General features: G+C 39.7%; 1 protein-coding gene across 3 annotated transcripts in view; it reads right to left on the bottom strand.

Annotated features, from left to right (window-relative positions):
- esrrga (estrogen-related receptor gamma a) overlaps window positions 1-9451 on the bottom strand; it is a 140921-nt gene extending 131470 nt beyond the window's left edge. For all 3 annotated transcript variants that reach the window (XM_034116887.1, XM_034116892.1, XM_034116888.1), the window contains exon 1: window positions 9191-9451. The gene's annotated coding sequence lies outside the window, so the exon portion shown is untranslated. The remainder of the gene's footprint in view (window positions 1-9190) is intronic.
- Between the last annotated feature and the right edge of the window lie 4711 nt (window positions 9452-14162).

Raw genomic sequence — 14162 nt, 5'->3', positions numbered from 1 at the left:
ACAATTTGCGGCATATGCTCCCGTTGATTGCAAACACTCCGGAGGGTCGTATATTCACAAATAACCCTCTCTGGAAAATCCTAAATTGTAGAATAGTTTGGCCATTAAAATGCTTTTTGATTTGATTTCTAGCGAGAAGTGTATATTGTACTTTTAGAATCTACCTGAGTAAAATTCAGGGAAGGTGATTGTCAAGTGCCAAAGTAAACTATGCAATATATTAGACGTTAAGTACTTTGTCAGGCTTAATATTCATCTGTAGATACCCCCAAAGCTTTGTTCTTATTCAAAAGAAGACCTTAACTTAAAGTATTCTTTAATGTTTAAATAAAGCCTTATTAGTTTGTCTGTTTTGCACAACCTCCTATTAATATCTTTGGACGTCCTCCACTAGCTGTTTTATTGTAGAGATCACTACAGCATCTTCTTGATATTTTCTATTCTATATTTCTATCATTGACCTTCTACTTTCCCCCTATTTTGTATGTAGGCTACTCTTAATATTTAAATTTCTTCATCAAATATAACATATCCAACAAAAAAATTAAATAACGTGCTTTAACCACTAGGTGGTGAGGGTAAAAAAAACTTGTTTACAGTGTTAACACAATAAATTATACTTTATGAAAATGTTACAAATAACACACAGCATACAATGCCATAATAACTTTGTATTATTAGTGTAGGACACTTATGTATGTATAACATCTGAAGATGTAGTTGTATTCATGTTTTCACATAATTTTACAGGATATTGCTATATTATTTCACATGTTTTACTTCTACACATTAATATCTGAGGTATATCCGTCATTTAATGGTAAGCTATTGAAATTCTGAATCCATAGATGTGTCTCCCATCACCCAAAACCCCTGACTATTCTCTCAACTCAGTATTTACATTCTTATATTCAAAGAAAATCAGTAATATCTTTAAAAACTACAAGTCCCTGTCTATCAGCTGTGCACCGTTATGGTGTAAATATAAAATATATATATATATATATATAAATATATATATATCTACCAATTGGATCAAATATAAAAGTCAGCCGAATTACTATTGATACTGCAAGGAGACGTATTGTGTGAAGAGAAATTGAAGATGTTGTTTAATTGCTGATATATTTATGATCCACGTCACGTATTCAGTTTCGGTGGCAGTTCTTCCAGTTTGTCCAAAGGTCTTCTAATCAGGGCTCTATAAATAAAGAACTACAGCAGATGTGTAATATTTAATGCAGCCGAACCGTGTATTACAATGCCGTTATGTGATGACTTTCAAAGAGAAAAGCAAGCACACTCGGAATAAAGTATTCTTTTTAAAAAAAGTTTAAATGTTTTCGGATTTCACATCGCAAAAACACCATATCCCAACGTGCATTGCGGCTAAAACATCCAATCACCGAGCTTCAACGATAGCTGAGGATTATGGGTAGTTCGATGTTTTAGCCTATCAAAACCTCTGCAAAAAGAAATGTGTCTCTCAGAATCGAAAGGGAAAAATCTATGGGAAAAACACAAAAGCAGTGTACACAATTTAAACCAATTAATGTCGTGAAATTAACAAGGATAAACTGATGTTTTATTCATCACCTCCTCCCTCCCTGAATTTCTGGACCCCCTGCAGTTTGCCTACAGAGCAAACAGGTCCACGGACGACGCCATAGCCCTCACCCTCCACACTGCCCTCTCACACCTGGACCCGAAGAACAGGAACACATATGTGAGAATGCTGTTCATTGACTACAGTTCAGCATTCAATACCATTGTGCCCTCCAAGCTGGCCATCAAGCTCAGAGACCTCGGGCTCAACAGCGCCCTCTGTGACTGGATCCTGAACTTCCTGACGGGCAGACCCCAGGCAGTGCGGGTGGGAAATATCACATCCTCCACCCTGATTCTCAACACCGGTGCCCCTCAAGGCTGCGTGCTCAGCCCTCTCCTCTACTCCCTGTTCACCCACGACTGCGTGGCCACACACAGCTCCAACACCATCGTGAAGTTTGCTGATGACACGACCGTCATCGGCCAGATCACAGACGATGACGAGACGGCGTACAGAGAGGAGGTCGAAAACCTGACATCTTGGTGCCAGGATAACAACCTCCATCTCAACATCAGCAAAACAAAGGAGCTGATTGTGGACTACAGGAAGCAGCAGGGAGAGGGACACGCCCCCATCGCCATCAATGGGACTACGGTGGAGAGAGTCAAAAGCTTCAGGTTCCTTGGGGTCCACATCACTGAGGACCTGACATGGTCTCTTCACACCACCACCATCACCAAGAAAGCTCGACAGCGGCTCTTCTTCCTCCGCAGGTTGAGGAGGTTCAAAATGGATTCCAGGATACTCTGCAACTTCTACAGGTGCACGATAGAGAGTATCCTCACTGGCAGCATGACGGCCTGGTACGGCAGCTGCACCGACCTCGATCGTAAGGCTTTACAGAGGGTGGTGAAAACTGCACAGCACATCACCAGGACGGAGCTGCCATCCATGGAGGACCTTTACTCCCAGCGGCTCAGGAAGAAATCCCTCAGGATTATCAAAGACCCCCACCACCCCAGCCACAAACTGTTCTTTCTGTTGCCGTCTGGCAGACGTTACCGCAGCATCCTGGCAAGGACAAGAAGATTCGGAGACAGTTTCTTCCCGCGGGCAGTGAGACTGTTAAAAAATTGAACTGTTGAAACATCAAACATTCATCTGCTACTCAGTAGTATGTATCTAATACCTAATATATATATATCATTCCAATAACTTGTATATAGACTCGTACTGCACTATTCCACATCATAACTTTATTTCATTTTTATAACTATTATTATTTTTGTATTGCTCATGCTCTTATTGTTATTATGTTATGTTATTATGTTGCATTGTTGGAGAAGCCTGTGACATAAGATTTTCAACTGCATAATTACTCTGTAGCTATGTCAGATTGACAATAAAGAACCTTGAACCTTGAACCTTGATGTGTTCTATTGGATGAGTACTGCAGACATCACTGTAAAATCATTTGACAGTGAGGGGAATACGGTTTTATTATGAAAACTTCGAGACCGGAAATACTGTTTTCACCCCGTGAGGGTTGATGCTAACTTTACATAGGGGGAAAGACATAAACGTTCTCCTGGCGAGACCTCAAATCATCTTCGTAATATCTATCAAACTATAGATCCTACACATCCACTGGACGTGGATTCTAAAAGTACAATATACCCTTCTCGCTAGAAATCAAATCAAAAAGCATTTTAATGGCCAAACTATCCTACAATTTAGGATTTTCCAGAGAGGGTTATTTGTGAATATACGACCCTCCGGAGCGTTTGCAATTGCCGCAAATTGTTGTTTCTTACACGACCACTAGAGGTGCTAAACTTTAAAACGTGACTATAGGTCGTAATAAGCTGCTGAACAATCGACCTATTTGGTCGTATGAGTTGGAGGACTTGTTGTGAGACAAGAAGTGTGAGAGAGAGAGAGAAAGAGAGAGAGAGAGAAAATGGGAGGGTAAGGATGAAGGGGACACGAGGCAAAAGAGGAGAAAAGTAAAAAAAGGGAAAGAAGAGAGATACATATTTCTGCCTTAATCAGTATTGTACTAGTTGGCTGTATGAATGAATAATAAGAAACACACTGATGCTAAAGCAAAGACTATATCAAAATAAAAATGGGCACTATTTTAAAACTCTTAACGTTCTACTTGTGTGAATAGTTTAATAATGTGCTTTGTGGCTATGGGTGGAGTGTTACACAGTTTTATTAAAATCTAACATGAATTCCTATATTATATTGGAAGAAGATTATGAATTATGGAGCTTTCCTGATCATATACATACTAATACTCAGGATATCTCGGTCTGAGCTACTTCACTTGTATGGGCCTGAGAATATCAGGTTTATGAAAATCCAACGCTAAATTACTCTAGTTTAGGGCGTCAGTGTCCTCTAATCAAAGTGTCGCATACAGTAAAACTGAATCCCATGCATGAGAACATTTCTTTCTATCCTTCATGTGTTCTTCAAATAGCGATAAGCCAGATGTGCTGAGGTTATAAATAAGCAAGGTTTGAACTTTCCTCTAAATATCTCTTCTTTCCTTGTTCACACACGTTATCGAAACGGATGAACTCAAATGCCTTTAAAAAAAAAGAGTCCGTCTGAAAGCGTATGCTATTATCACAATTTGAAAAATGACCACGTCCGACCTTTGGCTTTTCACAATTTTTTTTTTTTAAGCCAGGCCATTCCGATTAGGTATAAACACGATTGCCTCCGTCATAATGGAACAACAAATCATAAGAATGAGCTATACTCGGTGCATAGAGTTATGGATTTGACAGCTAAATAGAAGCTAAGCTGTGCTAAATACACACTCAGGTGTCGATAGGGACACTAATGAAGGACAACACTGTACAAATCCTTGCAATCCTCTTCTTTAAGACTATACTATAACAACTTGTATCTATCGAGTGGGTGCACTAATCCTGTAACAACAGCAGCATCTTTGTATGTGTTAACTGGAGCAACCCAGCTGGTGTTAAAACATGTCACAATAAAAATCATCATTATATTTTTTAAAGGTTATTAAGGCAATTAGCTATCTAGTGGTATTCTACATGTCTAATCCTACACTTGACAGCTTTTTAGAGGCTCACTGACTAAGAACTAAAGGTGGTGGCTTGTGGAGGAGGATGGAGTGAAATGAAACAATCCTCTGCTGAGAACGCACAGAAGCTTAAATCCGGAGAGGGCTGCTTGCGTTAATCCCCATGGATTAAGCTTCTAAATACTCCTATTCAAGCCAATTAATTCATGCATATATCTGTCTTCAGCTCTTTTCATGTCATTTAAGATGATGGAGGGCGACTTCCTGAGAAATCAGGAGGAGGGTGGATATGTATCTACATTAATGCACACAGGGCTCTCTCTTCAGGACCACGCGGCTATATACATCCTGATGCAGCACACACACAGGCCCACACACACACACATTGCATTAGGGAGGTATACATTGAGAGTTAAATGGGGAAATGATGGTGGGAGGGTGAGGATTGAGAGGGGCCTCCATAAGTTGACTGACGTATTCTGACAGCTGAATACTAATCATGAGATCAACCTCTGGCTAAATCTACAGGATCTCACTGGGGCCTCTGGCAGGGAGAAGCATAAAAAGGATTAGCAGTAAATACAGAAGGCTTAAAGAGAACAGAGAGACAGCAGTGGACAGACTGAACAACTTGGAAAGGAAAGGTTGAGAGGAAGAAGCAACTAAGAATGGCAAGAGGACAAGTACATTGACCTAGAAGTATGTAAATGATTTTGGCTTTATGGTTCCCCAAGGACAGTGACATAAGAACAATCATTTAAGCAAATACATTGGCAGGAAAAAACTTGAAGACAATGAAAGAATATAAAATATGATATGTATAGTAGAAGGGGGACAGTTATGCAGGTATACAGCAACAATGCCCCTGGCCTTTTTTGGATGAACTTGATCATGATTTTGAATATCAGGGGACTCATGGTATAATATAATAAAAGAAAGAAAACAAGTCGCCCACTTAATACTCTGGAACAGGTTTTGATTAATTCATTTCCTGTTTGCAATGATGTCACTTCTTATATGCCGTCCCTAATGACATAATTAGAAACCACAAGTCTCTTGTTACCAGAGTGTGTGTGTGTGCGTGTGCGTGTGCGTGTGTGTGTGTGTGTGTGTGTGTGTGTGTGTGTGTGTGTGTGTGTGTGTGTGTGTGTACACAAGCAAGCGGGCATGCAGTAACCGCTGCAAAGAGTATTAATAGGAACTCGCATCACCCAGAAAGGATCTGATTACCAAAAAAGTAACTAAAGTTACCTCCCACTTAGGTCTGATTAAGATACAGATATACAAATGTGCACTGGAGGAATGTAAGTTATATATATATCTTTGCACCACCTGAAGTGTTGGGTAAAGCTTGCCTCACCATACAAAGTGTTGGGTAAAGTTATATAGCCAACAGACAGGTACATGCGTTATTAGTAAGATGTGCCTTTGGCTTCCCACTGACAGCAGATATTACTGCTGATGGAAACAGCTGTGGGTTTGTCCACCACTTCCCGAACCCTCTACAGCTGCAGAGTCAGCACCTTGGAGCTTTGGAGAGCAGCCCTGACAAAATCTGTATTATATCAAATTGAGCCAATGGTGTGATTAGCTGGCTCTGTTCAATGCTCAATGATTTATTATTCAAGCTGTAAATGACTGGTAGGTCTACTGCAAAAAGAATGGCAATGACTTTACAACAGCACTTGAGTACAGTGTTTACAAAAAGGTGAAAAACATGATCTGAACTAAACCCATGCTACATATATTTGGGAGGAGTTGGCACTGCCAATATTGCCGAGCCCAGAGACTCGCTTAGGAGTGACAGGAGTGTTACACATGTTAGAGGAAACCAACTCAAACACAGCATGCATGCTTGGAAAAGTCCTCTACTGTATGTCCTTTTTGTGTAACTTAATAAGATGTATGTTATGCTTTTAAGTCCAATTAACTCAAATAGCGACTGTTAGATCTACAATATCAAAAACTGCATGATAAACAAAGACAATTTTGATCTAAACATGGTCAACTAATCTAAAGAGCAGGAAGCTGATATCTGAGTATTACAACCTGTTTATGTCTTGGCCATTTAACCAGAAAATAAGTTTATGACTCATGGTGCATGGCACTGCTCATCTAACCTGATATTGTTCAACTCAGGTAACTGTTATTGGGAGTGCTTAGTCTTCATATACTGAAATAAGGTCAGACATACAAATCACTGTAGTTGGGAAACTCTTGTCACGTTTATCCTGCAACAAGTGAAAATATGTATGCATGGCGGGCGACAGTCCAAGACTGATCGGCAGCATTTCAAAAGTGTCAACACCTTTTGAGAAGGCTCATTTAAAATATACCCCTCTAAATGTATAAACTTTGGAAGTCCCAGGCTGTGTTTCACATTACTCACTCTTATTTTTGAAAGACACACTGGTTCTTTCACTCTGATCTGACATCAGCCTCTTTGATTGGTCGACCCAGCTCGTGCACTAACCAGTGACACGCTTTAATTATTGAGCGGCTGACCTCAATTGGTTTGCTGGAACAGCCTAAAAACACATTGCGCCACAACCAAAACACACTGTGTGCACACACACACACCAACACATTTGCACACCATGCTCACATACTCACAATCTCACTACTGTACATACTGCACACTTACATGCTCACCCTGGGGACAGTTTCTGCAGTCTAAATATATACTGTATACTGTGGACAACATCAACTGTGCCTGCTACGCCTCTCGGTTCATTGATGCTGAGCGAATTAGTTTTGATATGAATCATGCTGGAAAAACTTGTTTTTTACCATGTTATACAATATACACTTTTTACATAAAAACATGAATGAATTCAACTAAAGATAACGACTTATATTAAATAAATAAAATGTATAGATGAAAGCATTTTATTCACATATTTTGCTGAGTTTTTCAAAACTACATTTAAAATATAAATGCCTGTTGGTAATTGTTTAAAAACAATCACATGTGTAACATCTAGCTGCAATGGCAACTACAGAAAGAGACTTTAAGTACTGTGCTCTATCACTATTGTTTAAATGCTTGGAGAGAAGCCATGTTATAACACTCAAACATTTGGTTTGTGTTTCAAATATATTGTTTCATCGGGATGTTTTTATCACTTATAGTGTGCAGTATACTGCATACAGTACCTATTGCAGTAGTATTGGATTAGTGAATAAAGCTCTGATGAAAACACAGAAATAAAAAACCGCAGCATACTTATATTGGCCGTGAAACTTACTCACACAATATATACTTATACAAGAGTTTCATCTATGAGACGATAGGGAAAACAAATATAATTTACAGTAACCCTTTGATGTTGATAGGAAACATAAATCCTGTGATATGCCCTTCATATCTGAGAAATGATACACATCCTTTGCTATGCTACCAATGCAGTTAAAATGCCATCATTTTTATTTCTATATATAACTAGGAGAGTATGATCTCTATCAAACGTGCCTCCTTACAAATGATCAAACACAGATACTGGACGATACTGATACTGATACTGATGTGATATCAATCCACATTGCTTCAGAAGACATGATGCAACCAGGTCATTTTTAGATTAGGGGGGCGATGGTATCCTACTTAGAATACTGAATTCCTTTCCACTGAGCAGAGAATATTTTACCTGCCTACCTCATGATGTCACCTGTTTGACACTTAATGCAATGAAATGGCACACGTCTTCAGCAATAACATTAATCTTGAGAACAACTTCGGGGACATGAGTGACATGTTGACTCATTATACTTTGATGAGTGTAACCCAACTGGGCTCCTTGGCACGCCGTGTGTGGCTTGTGGACTATGATTAGTTACAAATAGTTCAATGGGTCACACCTCTTGGCTCTGATCCTGAGACAGCACGGTTTGAACTTACTTCCCCTGAGCCACAAGTTCACCACAGGTACAGTAGCTTAACTGAAGTCTGGTTTGCAGGAAGATAGTATTTATTGTCTGTAAACTATGAAGCAGAATAGTCAGTCATTTTGTGAGCTGCTTATGAGTTCATGAAGTGTCAGAGAATCAGATTTTAATGTTGACCCTGAACTTCTTCTGTATGGTTACAGGTGGTTTGAGTGCTGCATTGTGCCTAAGTGTGAAGAAAGTGTAAGAAATACATTCAATACTATTTCCCCTCTAAAAGAACACTTAAAATGATTAAATGTTGCAGACGTCACTAAAGCAGACACATGGACGAACACACACGGAAAAAAAGAATTAGTGCAGTCAAACAGAGCTCTCAACATGGAGCTTCATGCATGCATGCGTGTGTCTATGAAGTTTGGCAGTGTGTTTCTTTGGTCCATACGGCGTTTTGTATTTGCCATAATCCCCTGTCAGCAACACTTAGGCAGGCAGACAATAGCAGAGAAGATCGGCAGCCAAACCCCCTTCACTGTAGGCTTGGCAGGTCAGCGTGCAAGCAGCAGGTTTGACACACAAAACACACACACACACACACACACACTCAAACAAACACACATGTACAATCATGAAACACACACACACACACACAGAAACACTCATGTCCCGCTGAGATGCACGTTACTCACACCGTCTCCCGGCTCTCTTCAAAGAGTTGTGGTGCAGTTCTCAAGGACACGGCTGTCTGACATCTCCTCTCTTTCTCTCTCTCCTCTCACTGTGGCGTACTCTCTCTTCCTATCTCCCACTCTCATTTGCTTCTCGGTTGCAGGACGCTGCCACAACAGATGCAAGTGTGTCGCTGCTTTCCTCCTCTTCTCCTTATTACTCCCTTTTCCCCTCTCTCTTTTCTTCTCTCCTCTCGGTCTGCAGCTGAGAGGCACAGCTCATTCTCTAAGCCATGAAGCGGGGCTTCTCTCTTTTTTTCAAGAGAGTGCTGGGTAGTATGAGAACGAGGAAGCGAAATAAGGAGGAAGGGAGGGAGAAAGAGGAGAGGAAGGAGCGCTGGGCAAACTGACCAAACTGATGTGCCGACAATCAGCCAGAGTCTTCCTCAAAGAAAAACAAAGGGATTTACTTTAGAGAAGCAGAAGCTCTGAAATCACCATATATGTTTTAGTCTCACAAAAAAAGAGAATATTGGGAGATGAGAACAACATACAATGGAAATATGTATTGGTTATGTATGTTGTGTCGAAGCACGACTCCTGACTTTTCCCTGTGTTTTTTATATATATATCTGTTGTAATTTATTGTCTTTTATTGTGATTGTAGTAATGTGTTTTTATTACATGTACAGCACTTTGGCTCGACCAAAAATCGCTTTTAAATGTGCTTTATAAATAAAACTTGATTTGATTTGATTTGATAAACTGAAAGTATAAAAGTTAAGTCAAAGAAAATGTATATTTTTCAGCTTTAAAAAAAAAAATGTTTAGTACTGTAGACCTGAAAAAGTCCTGTCCTAAAAAATATATATAAGGATAGGATATAAAAGGGACAAAAAGTGATTTGGATGAAAAGGGAAACTGATTAAACTCTGAAAGAGAAGAGAAGAGAGCGGGAAATGTCTAAACAAGACGAAAAGAGAGAAGTGTAGAAGGGTGAAAAAGAGGAAGTCTAAGTATTCCCCAAAGCCTTGCTGTCTTTTCTGAAAAATGGTCCCTGCAGGCCCGATCCAGAAAGAGGCAACACAAACAAACAGAGAGCAGAAACAAACATCTATTTATGGAGGAGGGGGGTCCAGTTTCCCAACCACATTTGCTCGCAGCATTTTGACAATGTTACCAATTCAGCAGTTTAAGTGTAGCTGCTGAGGAGAGGAGAGGAAGAGTGAGGAGAGGACAGGAGAGGGAAAGAGAGGAGGAACAATTAGTATCTCAGTTCAAATACAGTGTCTCTGCAGTGAGACACTAATTTCATTATTTTCAAGCCAGCTCATGAAGAGTAAAAAAGACTTACTAAACATTTGAAAATAATCAGAATGTGTACGTTTCCAAATCACTTCTAATAGATCCCAACAACAGGTCAATGCACACGTGTCTATATCCGGACAGTTTCTCTTTCGTAATCCCCCTTTCTCTCACACACAAAGTAGTGTAGTGCAGGTAGGACTTGAAATAGATACATGTGATAATGTTTTTCATATACTTGTTACAAATGTTGATCAATTAGGGCCTGTGTCTGTTCTGCAACGTTAATGTGACAATGCTGTACTGTTCATTCTCCTGTTTCCCAAAATAAAGTCTAATTTTGTCCTGAACTGTGTAGCATTCCAGGTCAAAAGAAAAACCAGATTGCATATGCATTGATAAAGCAGCAACACTTCATTTGTTGTAGAAATGCACCACATAGGCAGTGGCTGATCACACAAACCATAGAAGTCGAAACACTTGAGTTTTGTTCAGACAATGTCACATAATAACTTTGATTCATAAAAAGTATTCCAATGGAGGAGGAACTTTTCTCTGTGCTCAACTTAGCTTTGAGTTCAATACATCTGCAGACATTTTTTTCCAGTTAATTGTGCTCCAATTTGCAACTTCTAAAATCTGTTATAGGAGTGTCATATGGAAACAGGAACATCTCCAGTGTTCATACAATAAGAAATATTATATTTGCATATTCATTGATTCAGATTGTTTTCCATGAAGGAGATGTATGCTATTTTTGGAACCAACAGAAATCACAGTTCAAGTTATAAAAGTATTTTGAGCCTCTCACAGACCAAGGAAGAGCATGTCAGTAATAAGCAGCCTATTAATGAATCCTAGCAAAACTAGGGTTTTCCTCATTGGATAATGAATACAGCTGTGTAGGATGCATGTGCACACACACATCAGGACAAGGAGTTTAGTTAACCCCATAACCCTATAGTATTACAATAGCTATATTTGATGCCAGTCATGTACTATTGTAACAACGCCTTTAACTGTCTGTAATATAAAGAGTATGCACTGTGATTGCAATGAACTATACGAGTTTAATCGTGCCGTACAATTCATATTTAATAAGAAAGTACAACCGAGGGATGGAGAGAAGTCCACAACATACCAACGCAGGGGTTCAGACGAGGATGAGGAGAAGGAAAGTAAATATCAAAGGAAAGGGAATAAATGAGAAACCAAAAATGCAGGTCACAGAACAGGTGAGGGACAGGATGAGGACAGGGAGGAAGATGATAAAAGCAGGGACACAGAGGAAGAGGAGGGAAAGAGGGTGGAGGGCAAGGACAGGGATGAAGGGTGTAACTCACTCCTGTCCCCATCACCAGCGCCCAGTCCTAATTTACCCAGAACAATCAATCAGATCAGGAGGCAGACACTGATAGAGGACTACCATGCAACAGGATCCACCACGTACACACACACACACACACACTGAGAGAGATGGAGGACTTGCATGCAACAGGATCTATTCACACACACATACTTTTATGCTGACTAGAAGGAAATAAAGTTTGCAGCTCATATCTGTAGCCTCTGCACTGACTTCTACCAACTAGGCTGTACTGTGTACCAAAGTCACCGTTGCTCTGTGGGGTCACAGCGGCAGGTCAGGGCCCGCGAGACAAAACCAGCACAGAGGGAACAGAACAGCAGCGAGAGAGCAGGAGGGTGAGGGAGAAAGGGGGAAGATGGAGGAGAACAACGGTCAACAATAGGAAGAGAGGGAGACCGAGAAAAGAGCACGGTGCAAAAAAAACAGAGGACAGAAACGGCAGTGAACGAGAGGACAAAGCGATCGCGCCCTGCCATGCTCTCAGAGAAAGATGAATGCACCAACATATAGGAAAAAAGAATAAAAGAAATGGGAAAAACATGGCAGACTGATGCCAGTTCAGATACCGAAAACACAAACACACACCAACAAGAAGAACAGGGAGATACGTAAATGTGACCACAGATGTTTGTTCATTACTCCTCAAGTGTTTCTGGCCTTCTATCTGCACCCCAGGGGGACACTTTAGCACTTTAGATCTCACCTTAAAGGTGGGGTAGGTGATTCACTTCAGAAACACTTTTTGTTATATTCCATGGAATGCTCTTAACATCCCGATAGCAATGAATATATTAAATGCTTTGACAATAAATACATAAAATGTCATCTGTGGAAGCCGTGGCGCTGTAAAAAGCACGGCCAATCATCTGAGCCGGCCCGGCTAAAGTAACTGGATGGCCTACCTGCCTGTCAGCCTTCCATCTCGTGCACAAACTTATCTTGTGCCCTCATTGGTCATGTGCGCGTTCGTGTGTGTTGGAGGAGGGGCTCTGGAAGGAAGTCTGAAGGAAGGGGCAGATTATTTTCAGCTGCGTACTTTCAAATTCTAGCGCACTCGAGCTGGCTTCTCCATTCTTACCTACCCTACCTTTAAATGGTGATTGTTATGCAGCAGACTTAACTGTTTCCTTCTCAGGTGTAAACAGGCTTTGTGTGTGATTTTCAGTGTGTTCATCATAAAAACCTGGGGGAAATGTAGCTTACAAAGATGATCCCTTCCACATATCGAAGGGTTCTTCAGCAAAACACAACGTCAAAGCTCCCAAAGTAAAAATAATTCAGTGTGGATAAAAGTGTATTCAATTGTATTCACGGCTATGCATTGTAAAACCAGGCCTCTTGATATGACATTACATGAGATCTAGCTTGATTTGAGCAGATAAACATTCATATTAATTAAATTCCTACTTTATAATGACATTTAAATTCTGGGCTTGCATTTTTTTTCGGTTAAGAAGGTGTTTTTGGTTTGCCCCTCTAGAAAGATCAAATCATTACAAATCAAAAAAGTCCCATGAGCCTGTGGTTATAAAGGAGACGATTGCAACTAGGCCACACTGTAACATTATATTTGTTCTGTGAGCAAGCATTACCCAAGGACTAATGAAGGAAAAAGGTATTGCAAATGTAATTGATTTTAGATGAAGTCAGGTATAATCTGTTAATGTGTCCACCTATACCTGAAACTCAGATATAGTGTTAATATTCTACCTTCTCGATCATGTAAGTAAAACTACAATCAGAATCCAGTTTGTTGCCATGTACCTTTCCACATACATATTATTTGCTTTGGTTCATAGCTGCATAAAATAATAGTTAAATGTAAAGAAAACAAATATGGGAAAAATCATAAACATATGAAAAAAATTAAATGGAGTAATCAGAGATATATATGTATGGATATATAATATTGTTGCTAGTATCTTATTTTTTATATTACTTTAAGAATTGACTGCTCAAAATGAACTCTATCCCCAGCTCTTTTGTTACATAGTATACCACCCTTCGACATGCAATGGACAGTAAGCAAGGAAAACAAACATTAAAAAACGTTTTCATATTGATCATCACAGCCATTTTCCCTGGACTTAGTGATCCAACAGAATTTTGGAAATGAAGGTACATTGTCTCGATTCGCTGTTAGAAGAAGAGTCATTACTTTGCATCTTATTATCTTTACTCCCTGATATAATGTAGGTGCCTGGAGAATAAATGTCTACAGCGACCAACATCATGAATCTTAGCTCCATAAAATCTAGTTGATTACATTTATGACTAATTTATTTGACTTAAGACTAATTGAAGCAATGCTTTATTTAT

The sequence above is a fragment of the Trematomus bernacchii genome, unplaced genomic scaffold, assembly GCF_902827165.1.
Source record: "Trematomus bernacchii unplaced genomic scaffold, fTreBer1.1, whole genome shotgun sequence".
NCBI lineage: Eukaryota > Metazoa > Chordata > Actinopteri > Perciformes > Nototheniidae > Trematomus > Trematomus bernacchii.
The sequence above is the reverse complement of the archived record's forward strand: the minus strand, read 5'-3'. Positions and strand labels throughout refer to the sequence as shown.